The following is a 12,318-nucleotide window of genomic DNA, read 5'->3' on the forward strand; positions in this document are numbered from 1 at the left end:
CTAATTTTTTCTACATATATTTTTAGCTGTCCAATTAATTTCTTTCCATTTTTTGGTAGAGACGGGGTCTCGCTCTTGCTCAGGCTGGTCTCGAACTCCTTAGCTCAGAACGATCCGCCCGCCTCGGCCTCCCAGAGTGCTAGGATTACAGGCGTGAGCCACCGCGCCCGGCCTTGAACAGGATCTTTTTTGAAAATATATTATGATGAAACATTTCAGACACAGAAAGGCATATGTAGGATAATAGAATGAGCCTCCTGCTTAGGAAATAAAACATTAAAGATAATCCCCAGGGTCTTCCTCCCTGGTTGCATCCTCCCAGACAACCACCCTCTTGACCCTCTTGAATTAGGGGCTTATCATTTTGAGCTGAATCTTGGGGGAGGCGCAGGGGTAGGAAAGGGCATCACTAGTCAAGAGAATTGCAGGGCACACACCCAGAGGAATGAGCTTGGGAGGGAGGCGATGGGCATGGCTGGCAAACTGAGTACCTATGGGGAGTGGCTCAGGGCGAGTTTGAGGAGGTAGATTAGTAGCCAGCCCACCCTTCTCTGGGGCCTGGCTTCTATTTTCCCCCTATCATTGTCCTAATCACAAAGAATCCTAATGATCTATTAGCTTGACTCTGAGATCCTGAGGGTAGGGACCTTCTTTGTCATCTTTGTCACCCCGGTGTCTAACACAGTGGCTGGCACAAATGGCTTTTTATTAAATATTATATTGATAAATGAATAAATGAGTAATTCTTTAATTGATTTCAGCCCAATTGGTGGGGATGTGGCTGGTTGCATGAGGACAGTCTGAATGAAAAGTGTGAAAGAGAGCGTTTGTGATGAGGTGCGTCATTTTATCACCATTCAGGATAGTAACACCTCTGCCTTCATCAGTGTTGCTCAGTAGAGACCTTGCTTTAATGCATATCAGCACGGGTGAGAAATCTGCTGTGTGGACAGGTGTGTGATGATGTGATGACCAGATGGGCTTCTCACAGCCTCAGCCACTGCCAGCATCATTCACAACCCTTCAAACTATCAGCTCTGATTGGAGTTAAACGAATAATCAGCCTCCCATGGAAGTAGGACCTATTTCTCTTCCTTAAAAACAATCCTCAAAGCCTATGAATCTGCTTCAGCCTGCTCATTATGTGGTTAACTCTGCTTATGCTGCAGAGGCAGCTGGCTTGGCATTCTTAGAAGCCCCTCTCAGGGCTGGGCATGCTTCGGTGGGTTTTGAGTGGTGAGAAGTGCTTTTCTCAGAGGCCGCATTCCGCATGGGGCCTAATAAACAGATAAAACGCGTCTGCAATTAGTGGCATCTCTGCACGCAAAGACTTAATGTGCTAAAGGCTGTTTGTTGATTCTCTTGCACCATTCAAATCTATGCTGCAAGCTGTTTGGACCAGACCTTGGCTTAGACAGCCCCCTTTTCTGTCCCGCGGAGAGAACAATGTACTCATATAAAAGAGACAAATGAATCAAGCTACATGTATCATATAGACAAATCTTAAAAGGTTTCGGATAAAGAGCAAGTTATTAAAAGATTTTAGCAGTATCGATTGGTAGAAATTGGGCCACGAGATTCTGGATTTGCAGAATTCTGATCAATGAAGTCGTTTGGTTCCTTCTCTGTGCCCTGTAACTCAGTAATTCTGTAATTCAGTTCAGATACAGAGGGTGCCGAGTCAGTTGGGGCCTCTATTATTGCTGCCCCTCCCCAACTGCCCCCCATTTGCAGCAGGGTAGGGAGTGCCGTGGATTTGGGATTTAGCATAGGAAGGCCTGGCATCGAACCCTGGTTCCAAAGCTTTGCTGGCCAAGTGATGGAGTGATCTTTCATTCACCAAACATTTGATGAGTGCCAGGTACTAGGTTGGCGCTAGAGAGACAAAGATATTAATAAATAAGACACAGGCCGGGCGCGGTGGCTCACGCCTGTAATCCTAGCTCTCTGGGAGGCCGAGGCGGGCGGATTGTTTGAGCTCAGGAGTTCGAAACCAGCCTGAGCAAGAGCGAGACCCCGTCTCTACTAAAAATAGAAAGAAATTAATTGGACAACTAAAAATATATAGAGAAAACTAGCCGGGCATGGTGGCGCATGCCTGTAGTCCCAGCTACTCGGGAGGCTGTGGCAGGAGGATTGCTTGAGCCCAGGAGTTTGAGGTTGCTGTGAGCTAAGATGACGCCACTGCACTCTAGCTTGTTTTCTTCTCTTCTTTCTTTTTAACACTGTTATTTTAATTATGAAATATGTCAATTAGAAAAGTATGTAGTATTCAAAATAATAAAATCAACACCCATGATATGAACCACTCGGCTGAAAGCTATAGTCCTAGCTACTCAGGAGGCTCAGGCACCCAGGAGTTTGAGGTTACAGTGAGCTGTGATCTCATTGTACCAGCCTGGGCAACAGAGCCAGAGTAAGACCCTGTCTCTAAACAACGAAAACAAAACCAAAAACAAAACCAAAAAACCCCACCCAGCTTAAGAAATAAAGCTAGAAAAACTTTTGAAGTCCCTTCTCTCCCACTAAAAGGAAACCTATATTCTTTATTTGGTGTTTATCACCCCCCTGAATGTCTTTTATTTGTATTGTCTAGGTATGTATGCTTAAACAATATATTATGTTTTTAAATTTCTATAAATCATACTACCAAAATCTTTTTTTTTTTTTTTTGAGACAGGGTCTTGTTCTGTCACACAGGCTGGAGTGCAGTGGCATAATCATGGCTCACAGCAACTTCAAACTCCTGGGCTCAAGTGATCCTCCTCCTGCCTCAGCCTCCCAAGTAGCTGGGACTACAGGCGCTCGCCACCATGCCTGGCTAAGTTTTTGTTTCTATTTTTAGTTAGCTGGCTAATGTTTTCTATTTTTAATAGAGACGGGGTCTCACTCTTGGTCAGGCTGATCTCGACCTCCTGCCCTCAAGTGATCCTCCCACCTTGGCCTCCAAGAGTGCTAGGATTACATGTGTGAGCCCCCACGCCTGGCCCAAGCCTCATTTTTAATCACTGCTCCCCAAGGGTGACCTCTATCCTGACCTCTAACATAGATTAGTTGGCTATTTTTGAACTTTGTATGAAACTAAACATGGTATATATACCTCTTTTGTGCTTGGTTTCTTTCCCTCAACAGTTTGTGAGCTTTATCCATGTTGTTATGAGTAGCAGTACTTTATTCTTTTGCATTGTCTTATAGTATTTCAATGTATGAATATAGTAAAATGCATTCACTCATTCTGCTACTGCTCGACATTTGGATTGTTTCCAGTTTAGGGTTATTGTGATTAGTGCTGCTACGAGTATTATTTTACATGTCTTTTGGTACATGTGCATGCATTCCTCTTGGGTTTATATCTAGGAGTGGAATTGTGGGGTCATACTGTATGCATATGTTCAATTTTAACAGAAACTGCTAATGGTTTTCCCCTCCCACCAATTGAGCATGAGAGTTCCTTTGCTCCACATCCTTGGCCAACACTGAGTGTTGTCTGCTTTTTTGATTTTCACCATTCTAGTGGGGATGGACTTCCCTTTTTAAGTTAAATTTATTGTGCTAAGTACTTTATATGCATCTTGTTATTTTATCTACGTGTCAACTCCATGAGGAAGGTATTGCTGTTAACTCTGTTGTACAGATGAGAAATTGAACTTGAAGAAGTTAAGGAATGCACAGTGAGGGCTAGTGCAGGGCCCCCAAGCTGTACTGTCCCCAGTGGCTATGGTCTGGGTCCCAGTCTGATAGGGTAGGGGGCATCCTAGGAAGGCAAAATCACTGGAAGCTGGTGAGACAAGTGCAGTAACTGTCAGCTCCAAAGCAAATGAACCCCACTGGGCAGGGTAGGGGGAGTCACAGAGAAGCACTGTATCCAAGTGGATCTTTGGACAAGTACACTTAGACTAACAGCACCTGTCTCTGAGGTCCTAGTGAGAATGTAAGGTGCTTGCTTACATTGGGTAAAGCTCCTGGTACCTCACACAGAGCTGATGCTCAGCGAAGGGCTGTTGAAAGAATTAGTGAATGTACATAGGATCAGGAGATCTTCACAGTTATCCTCCTTCCTGGAGCCAGGGGATGGACCAAATGACCTCTCTGGGCCCCTTTCATCCTCAGTCTGAGTAGGCCAGAGAGAGTTGGAGTAAAGGCCCAGCTCCGGATCCCAGGCAGGGAGAACTCCCCACCCCCAGCCCATGCTACTGCAGAGGGCCTATGGGAGCACCTCCTTTCTACACAGGGAAGAAATAATGTCACAGGTCATTGTCAAGCCACCTCCCCCACCAGCACCCAGTCACCTCTTCTCCATCTCTAGCCTGATCCCTGGATCTAGCAGAACTGCAGTCCAGAATCCACAGCTCCCAGAGAAAGGCCCAGGCAGTCGTGGGGATGGGCTGGGGAGGTGTGTGTTTGTTTTGAAAGCCTAGATTAGGCTGTTTAAGAGAAGGAGGAGGAGGAGGAGGAGGAGGGGGAGGAGGGTGGGAGGCAGGGCGGGAAGTGGGGATGGGGAAGAGGGAGATGGGACAGAGGAAAAGGAAGGATGAATTTGCTACTTAGACTCTAGGACCAGGGACCAAAGCCTCTTTCTTCCTACCTCCCCTCCTCCACCTGGAATTATCCAATAAGGTTGTCTTGGGCCATCCATGATGGGGGTGGGAATGCAGAGAAGCTGAGGGCCTGGGAGCGGGAGGCCAGATGGGGGCAAGGATGAGCGAGGCCATTCACACACCCTGGTGGGCTGGGTTCTGGAAGAAAAACCATGGGCTGACTAGTTCCAGGCCCCAGCCCAGCCTCAGCCAGATTCTGCCAGAGCTGGCTCAACAGCGGCACCTGCCGGCCGGGGCCCTCCCTTCGGGGCGGGGCGGAGCTCCCTTCCCCCACCCTGGGAGCCCCGCGAGTGAGTCACTCCTGGCCTGGGTCCGCGGCCTCCCCAGCTGTCAGATCAGAAAATGTCTCCGGCTGAGGAATGTCCCAAAGCAGCAGGCCTCTGCCCTTCCGGTCGCCACCTGTGCCCCTAATACTACCCTGTTCACTCAGGTCGCGGACCGAGGGCCCATCCTAGCCCAGTGGGCGGCCAGCTCTGGGGAAAAAAAAACAGGATGACGGTCTCTAACTTTAGGAGGCTCCTAATTTGGGTAGATTTAGGAAAAAAATCTTATTTGGGGTCGGGGGCCGAAGCTCATGCCTGTAATCTTAGCATCTTGAGAGGCCAAGGCAGAAGGGTCCCTTGAGATCAGGAGTTCGAGACCAGCCTGGGCAAGAGCGAGGGCCTGTCACCGGGGGAAAAAAAAAAAAAATTATCCGGGCATGGTGTGCACCTATAGTCCCAGCTACTCGGGAGGCCGAGGCTGGAGGATCACTGGAGCCCAGGAGTTTGAGGTTGCTGTGAGCTAGGATGTTGCCACTGCACTCTAGCTTCAGCGACAGAGCCAGACTCTGTCTCAAAAACAAACAAAAAACCCCCAATTTATTTGGAAATAATTTCAAGCTTACAGAAGAGTTTCAAGAGATCCTTCATATACCTTACCCAGATTCACCAGTTGTTAAAATTTTGCCCCATTTGCACGCTCTCTCTATATATGTATATACATATATACAGTATATGAAAACATACTTTAATTTGTATATTAACTGAACTGAGAGTATGTGGCCGCCATCATGCCTCTTTACCTGTAAATACTTCAGTGGGTATTTCCTAAGAACAAGGACATTGTCTTGCATAACTGCAGTTTGGGGAAATTTAACACTGATACAATACCTTTATCTAATCTACTGTCCATATTTCAATTTTATCCATAGGGTCCTTTAGAATATTTTTTTCCTCTAGTATAATAGGATCCCACATTGCATTTACCTGTCCTATTTCTTTAGGCTTCTTTAATTTGGAGCAATTCTTTACCTTCTTTGTCCTTCACGACATTTTTTTCAGAGTAGACCTCCCCACCTCTTTTTCTTGTAATTCAATGTTCCTCATTTGAGGTTTGCCTGGTGTTCCCTTGTGCGTAGGTTCAGGCTATGCTTCCCTGGTGGGAATATAAGTGGTATTATATTCCTGGGTGCAATTCTCCACCTTAAGGAGTTCATGGAACTCCTGAACCTCTAAGGATTAACCCTTGGGCTGTCGGTCAAAAAATCAGATCTTCAAAACAGGTTAAGAATGGCACCATTAATTATGCATGTGTTTTCTCTCTGCTGATGGGCAGCTTAGGCCATTGTTCCTCCTGTCTCCCCCTCCTGCTACCAAACATCCCCTTGAAATTCAGCGGCTGCCGTTGAAAACATTCTTTTTGAAGGCCACTAGGGACACTCTAATTGCCCAACTGAATCGCCTCATGCTCTTGACCTTATCCCAGGGCAGCAGACCCGCCCTTCTCCCTGAAACCTCCCAAGGCCAGGCTCAGCTTCCCCAGTCTCCGCCCATCTCCCCTGTCAACAAATGACCGAGTGCCAGCAGTGGCGTGCTGGCTGCTCGGGAGGCAGCAGGGGTGGACAGCTGTGGAGTCAGCTCTGCAGGAGGTAGTTTGTTGGGACATTCCGAAGATCCTGGTCTTTCTCATGCACTCCCAGCGGCACCCAGGAGACATTCCCCCAGTTCCTGTTGTGAGACGGGTCTCTTGACTCGTTCCCCACTAAGAAAGCTCTAGTGGTTTCAACGCTGCCTCTGTCTTCAGCCACCCAGGAGGGAAGCCCTGAGTCCCCACCCTGACCCAGCGGATGTCCCAGCAGCATCATGTCAAGAGTGGATCTGGGCTGTGAGCTCTTCCTGGGCAGGCCTGGGTCTAATCTGGCCCCCCATGAATAGTTAATGGAATAATGAGTACAGAGGTTCAGCTGCTTTCCCAAGGCCTGGCCTTGCCCTTGGCTTTCATCACAGTGACCTCTGGGTTGGCTAGCTGTTGGGAGGGAGACCTTTGAAAATTGGCTGTCCCTGGTACAGGGGAAACAGTAGGGAGGGCTGGGACCCAATTTCTGGGTTCTTGTTTTGGTTCTGCCATTTCGTGGAACTTGTACAAGTCACCTAACCTCTCTGAGCCCTCCTCATCTGTAAATAATGGGGCTAATAACCTGAGACCCTTTCACGGGCCCAAGGCCTGGTGTTCAGCAGGTCTCCATGAATGTTCCTGCAGTCGGCATTCTTTAAACACTGTGTACAGGTGCAAGGCCTGGGTGCTCTGGGGTGCTTTCTCAGTCCACCCCTCCCCTCAGCTTGGCAGCCCTGGGCATCTGTACACCCCGTCGCACTGCCCTGCTGGTTGCACGGGGCCTCACTTGCCCTAGTGTGTGTGAGATTCAGGGCCCTGAAGGAATGACATTGTCGTCTTCTGGCTGGGTTATCCGAGGTGGTTAGAGGTGGTTAGGACAGACAGACAGACAGACAGACTAATGACGGTCACAGCTGGCCTCTCATCTTAGCCAGACACACCAAAGTGTGAGAGGTGACCAAACGCCTCCCTGGTAGGCCTTTTCAGAGATTAAGACACTTAAATTGAGATAAGATTTGGTCTTCCTGCCTCCGCTGGCTGTCCTCTCAGGGGCAGCATGAAAAGCCAGAGGGCCAACCTGGATTTGAATCTTGGCTCTGCCACTATTTAAATGGGTGACTTGAGTTAGTTCACATTAGCAGCCTCAGTGGCCTTGTTAGTAAAATGGAACTGGCATAATCTCCAATTCAGAGTTGTCATTTGCATCTCATCCTTTGGGTTCCTCCTTCCCAGACCCAGTGATTACTACCAAACTCAGCCCTTTAGTCTTTACCCCTCCTCCTTTGACCTCAGAAATGACTATTGCCAAGTTTGCCCTGTAGACACCTCTCCCACCAGCTATCGTTGTATCTTCATCATCGTCATCATCCTCATTTCCATTTTTAGGTCATTATGTGCTAAGGACTTTTTGACATTTCAAAATGCACAGGGTTGTCTTTTAAATTAAATTAAATTAAATTATTTTTAGAGACAGAGTCTTGCTGTGTCACCCAGGCTGGAGTGCCTCCCAAAGTGCTGGGATTACAGACATGAGCCACCACATCTGGACTTTTTTTTTTTTTTAAACAGGGTCTCCTTCTGTTGCTCGAGGGTAGAGAGCAGTGGTGTTATCATAGCTCACTGCAACCTCAAACTCCTGGGCTTAAGCGATCTTCCTGCCTCAGCCTCCCAAGTAACTGGGACTATAGGTGTGTACCACCACATCCAGCTAATTTTTAAAAATTTTTTTGTAGAGAGAGGGTCTTGCTATGTTGCTTACGCTTGTCTCGAATTTCTGGACTCAAGTGATAATGCCCTGGCTCAGCCTTCCAGAGTGCTAGAATTATAGGCATGAACCAATCATTGCACCCAGGGGTCTTTTAAAAAAATTATTGATTTCTGGCCGGGCATGGTGGCTCATGCCTGTAATCCTAGCACTCTGGGAGGCCGAGGCGGGCAAATTGTTTGAGATCAGGAGTTCGAGACCAGTCTGAGCAAGAGCGAGACCCCATCTCTACGAAAAAAATAGAAATTAGTTGGATAACTAAAAAAAAAAAAAAAAAAATTGCCAGGAATGGTGACCCATGCCTGTAGTCCCAGCTACTTGGGAGGCTGAGGCAGGAGGATTGCTCGAGTCCAGGAGTTTGAGGTTGCTGTGAGCTAGGCTGATGCCACGGCACTGTAGCCTGGGCAACAGAGTGAGACTCTGTCTCTAAAAAAAAAGAAAAATATTATTGATTTCTAATTTAAATATAACGTATTGCTGTCAGAAAATGTGGTCTGTGTGCTTTTTTAAAAACATTTTTATTTTTTTTTAATAAGAGACAAGATCTCACTCTGTTGCCCAGGCTGGAGTCCAGTGGTGCCACCATAGCTCACTGTAACCTTGAACTCCTGGGCTCAAGTGATCCTCCTGCCTCATCCTCCCCAGTAGCTGGGACTACAGGTGTGTGCCATAACGCCCAGCTAATTTTTAAATATTTTTTGTAGAGATGGGGTCTTCTTATGTTGACCAGACTAGTCTTGAACTTCTGGTCTCAAGTGATCCTTCCACCTCAGCCTCCCAAAGTGCTGGGATTACAGGCATGAGCCACTGTGCCCGGCCTGTATGATTTTTTGAAATGAGACTTACTTTATGGTCTCATATGTAGTCACTTTTGCAAATGTTCTATGTATGCCTGAAAGCAAAAGTTCACCAAGTGTTTGACTGGCGTATTCAAAATATTCTATTAGATTAAGCTTGTCAATTATATTGTTCAAATCTTCTAAATCCTTACTGAATTTTTTTGTCTGCTTGATCTACCAATTCCAGAGGGAGGTGATTTAAATCTTCCATTACATTGATGGATTTGTCTATTTTTCCCACTATTTCTGCGTTATGATTTTTGAAGCTATGTTACTGGGCTCATATAACTGTAGAATGGATATATCTTCCTGATGGATTGAGGCAGGCAGGTATCCCTACCATCTTTCTCTGCAGGGTGGATTTTTTCCCAAGTCTACCCAAGGATACACCTTTTAGGCACCCTTGACTTTTTTGAGGGGCAGATTATCTCTGACTCAATCTCCCATTTTATGAAGCCCCCAGTTTTGTTTTGTCTTCTTCCTTTTTGGATTTGTGCTTTTGGGGAGTTTTCTTTTCTTGCCAGCTTGGCTTTGCATTGAACACACACACACACACACACATTTCTTCTTTTATATATTATTTCTAGCTCTTTTATATAAGAGTTTTTCTCAACATAGAGTCCACCTTATTGCTGAAAATTAGTCTCTGCTAAGTCCTTTACATGAAATTTCATTAAATATTCAAAACGATTCTATAAAATCCTGCCACCATTTTTTTCAGAGGAGAAAACTAAGGCTCAGGGAGTTTATGATTGGATTCAGATCCTAGCTCTGACATTTACCAGCTCCATGACCTTGAGTAAGTCAGTCACTCAAGAGGACTTTGAGCTCAGACAGCACAATAACAAGGCCTGCCTTGCAGGGTTGCTGTCTGGCTTAGAATGACACATGGGAAGTACCTGCCTCAGCGCCTGGCAGTGTTGATGCTCAGAAGATGTCAGTGACCATGGCTGTCTAAAGGGAAGGGATTGTATCTGGTATGAGGGGCTTGTTTTCTCTTCACTGGGAAGGGTTGACAAGGACAATTCAGTGTCTGCCTGAGTTAACTGGGGAACCATGAAAGGCACAGACCCCTGACCTCACTCCCCCAAAATTCTGATTGTGATGCATGGCTGGGTTTGGGCATCTGTGTCACCTGGGGTTTGGCTCATGCGGTGGCATTCTCCAGCCCATCCCCTGGGGCTGTCCTCTGGTAAGTCATATGGAAAGGATAGTGTAGTGCGTACCACAAGTTGCGAAGAAGAGGGATAGAGCAGCCCTCCTTGATTGGACAGTAAGCAATTGCTTTTATTCTAATTTAACTTTTTAAAGAGGTAATAAATGCATATGGTTCAACAATCAAAATGAAATACAAAGAAATTCATTGGGAAGGTCTGTTCCCACCCCATCCTTGTCCCCTGGTTTCCCCACCACCCTCTAGGTCATCACTGTTATTACTTTCCCTATGCAAATTTAAACAAATATAAACATTTATTCTTATTTCCACCCCCTTTCTTACACAAAAGATGACATGCTGTTTTACACAATATTTTTCTTTTAAAATACATCCCGGAGATCTTTCCATTTTTCTTGGCATCTTCTTCCTCTTTTTTTTTTTTTATAGTTGCATAGTTTTCCATTGTGGGGCTATATCATAATTTATTGAACCCTTCACTGTCCAGATACAGTAGCCACACATGGCTGTTTAAATTGAAATTAATTAAAATTAAGTAAAATTTAAAATACATTTCTCCAGTTGTGCTAGATATGTTTCAAGCGCTCAGTAGCTATGTGTGGCCAGTGGCTACCGTACTGGACAGCCCAGATAGAGAACATTTTCATCATCGCAGAAAGTTCTATTGGACAGTGCTGGTTTAACTGATTCCCTATAGCTGGACACAACTGGTTTGTTTCCAGTCTTCAGGCATTTGGAGGATGATTAGGCCCATCCCTAGAATGCGGAAGAGCAGGGTGAAAGCTGCCCTGGGAATTCTGGGCCTTCAACCTCAGATCTTGCAACCTGGGAGGCTCCTGTAGGAGGAGGGCTTTGGGTTTGGGGCAGAAGCTCGACTACAGCGTGGAAGACAGAGTGGCTCTTAAAGGCAGGCTTCCTGCTCAACCCTAACCTTCTACTCCCTCCCTCTGGGCTTGCCAAAATACAGTCCTGTTTCTTTCATTCAATATTTAGCAAACACTTCTTGAGTAACTACCAGGGATGGTGCCAAGTCCTATGCTGGGAATACAGGAATGGAAAAACCAGTCCCTGCCTTGGAGAAACCCACTGTCCTAAGAAAGATAAAGATCATCACCTGCTCTGTGACCAGGACTTTCAAAGGGGCCTCACTTGAATTCAAAAGGCCTAACATGCTGGGTGTGGTGGCTCATGCCTATAATCCCAGCACTTTAGGAGGCTAAGGCAGGAGGATCCTTTGAGGCTAGGAATTTGAGACCAGCCTGGGCAACATAGTAAGAACCTGTTTCTACAAAAAATTAGCCAGGTGTGGTGGCACGTGCTTGTGGTTCTAGCTACTCTGGAGGCTGAGGTGGGAGAATTGCTTGAGACCACGACTTTGAGGCAACAGTTAGCCATGATTGGGCCACTATACTCTAGCCTGGGTGACAGAGCGAGACCCTGTCTCTTAAAAAAAAAAAATACAAAACAGGACAGGTGTGGTAGCTCATACCTATAATTCTAGGACTTTGGGAGGCCAAGGTAGGAGGATTGCTTGAGGCCAGGAGTTTGAGATTGCAGTGAGTTAGGATGACGCCACTGTACTCTAGCCTGGGTGACACAGTGAGACCCTGTGTCAAGCAACAACAACAATAACAACAACAACAGGCCTGATAACAACTCTATATTTGTGAGGATGTGCGGCAATCTCATCCATTATTGGGGGTTACAAATTGGTGTAAACTTTTTGGAGGGCAATTCTGTGAAAATCTATCAAAAATTTAAAAGCACATAATCTTTGACCCAGAAGTATCTTATTTATTTATTTAGAGACAGGGTCTCTTTCTCTCTCTGTCACCTGGGCTACAGTGCAGTGGTGTTATCATAGCTCACTGCAACCTCAAACTCCTGGGCTCAGGACATCCTCTTAAGTAGCTGGGACTACAGGCATGTGCCACAATGCCCAGCCCATGGCTAATTTTTTGTTTGTTTGTTTGTGTGTTTTGGAGACAGAGTCTCGCTCTGTTACCCGGGCTAGAGTGCCGTGGTGTCAGCCCAGCTCACAGCAACCTCAAACTCCTGGGCTCAAGC

This window comes from Propithecus coquereli, unplaced genomic scaffold (assembly GCF_000956105.1).
Source record: "Propithecus coquereli isolate 6110/MARCELLA unplaced genomic scaffold, Pcoq_1.0 Scaffold714, whole genome shotgun sequence".
In the NCBI taxonomy this organism is placed as follows: domain Eukaryota; kingdom Metazoa; phylum Chordata; class Mammalia; order Primates; family Indriidae; genus Propithecus; species Propithecus coquereli.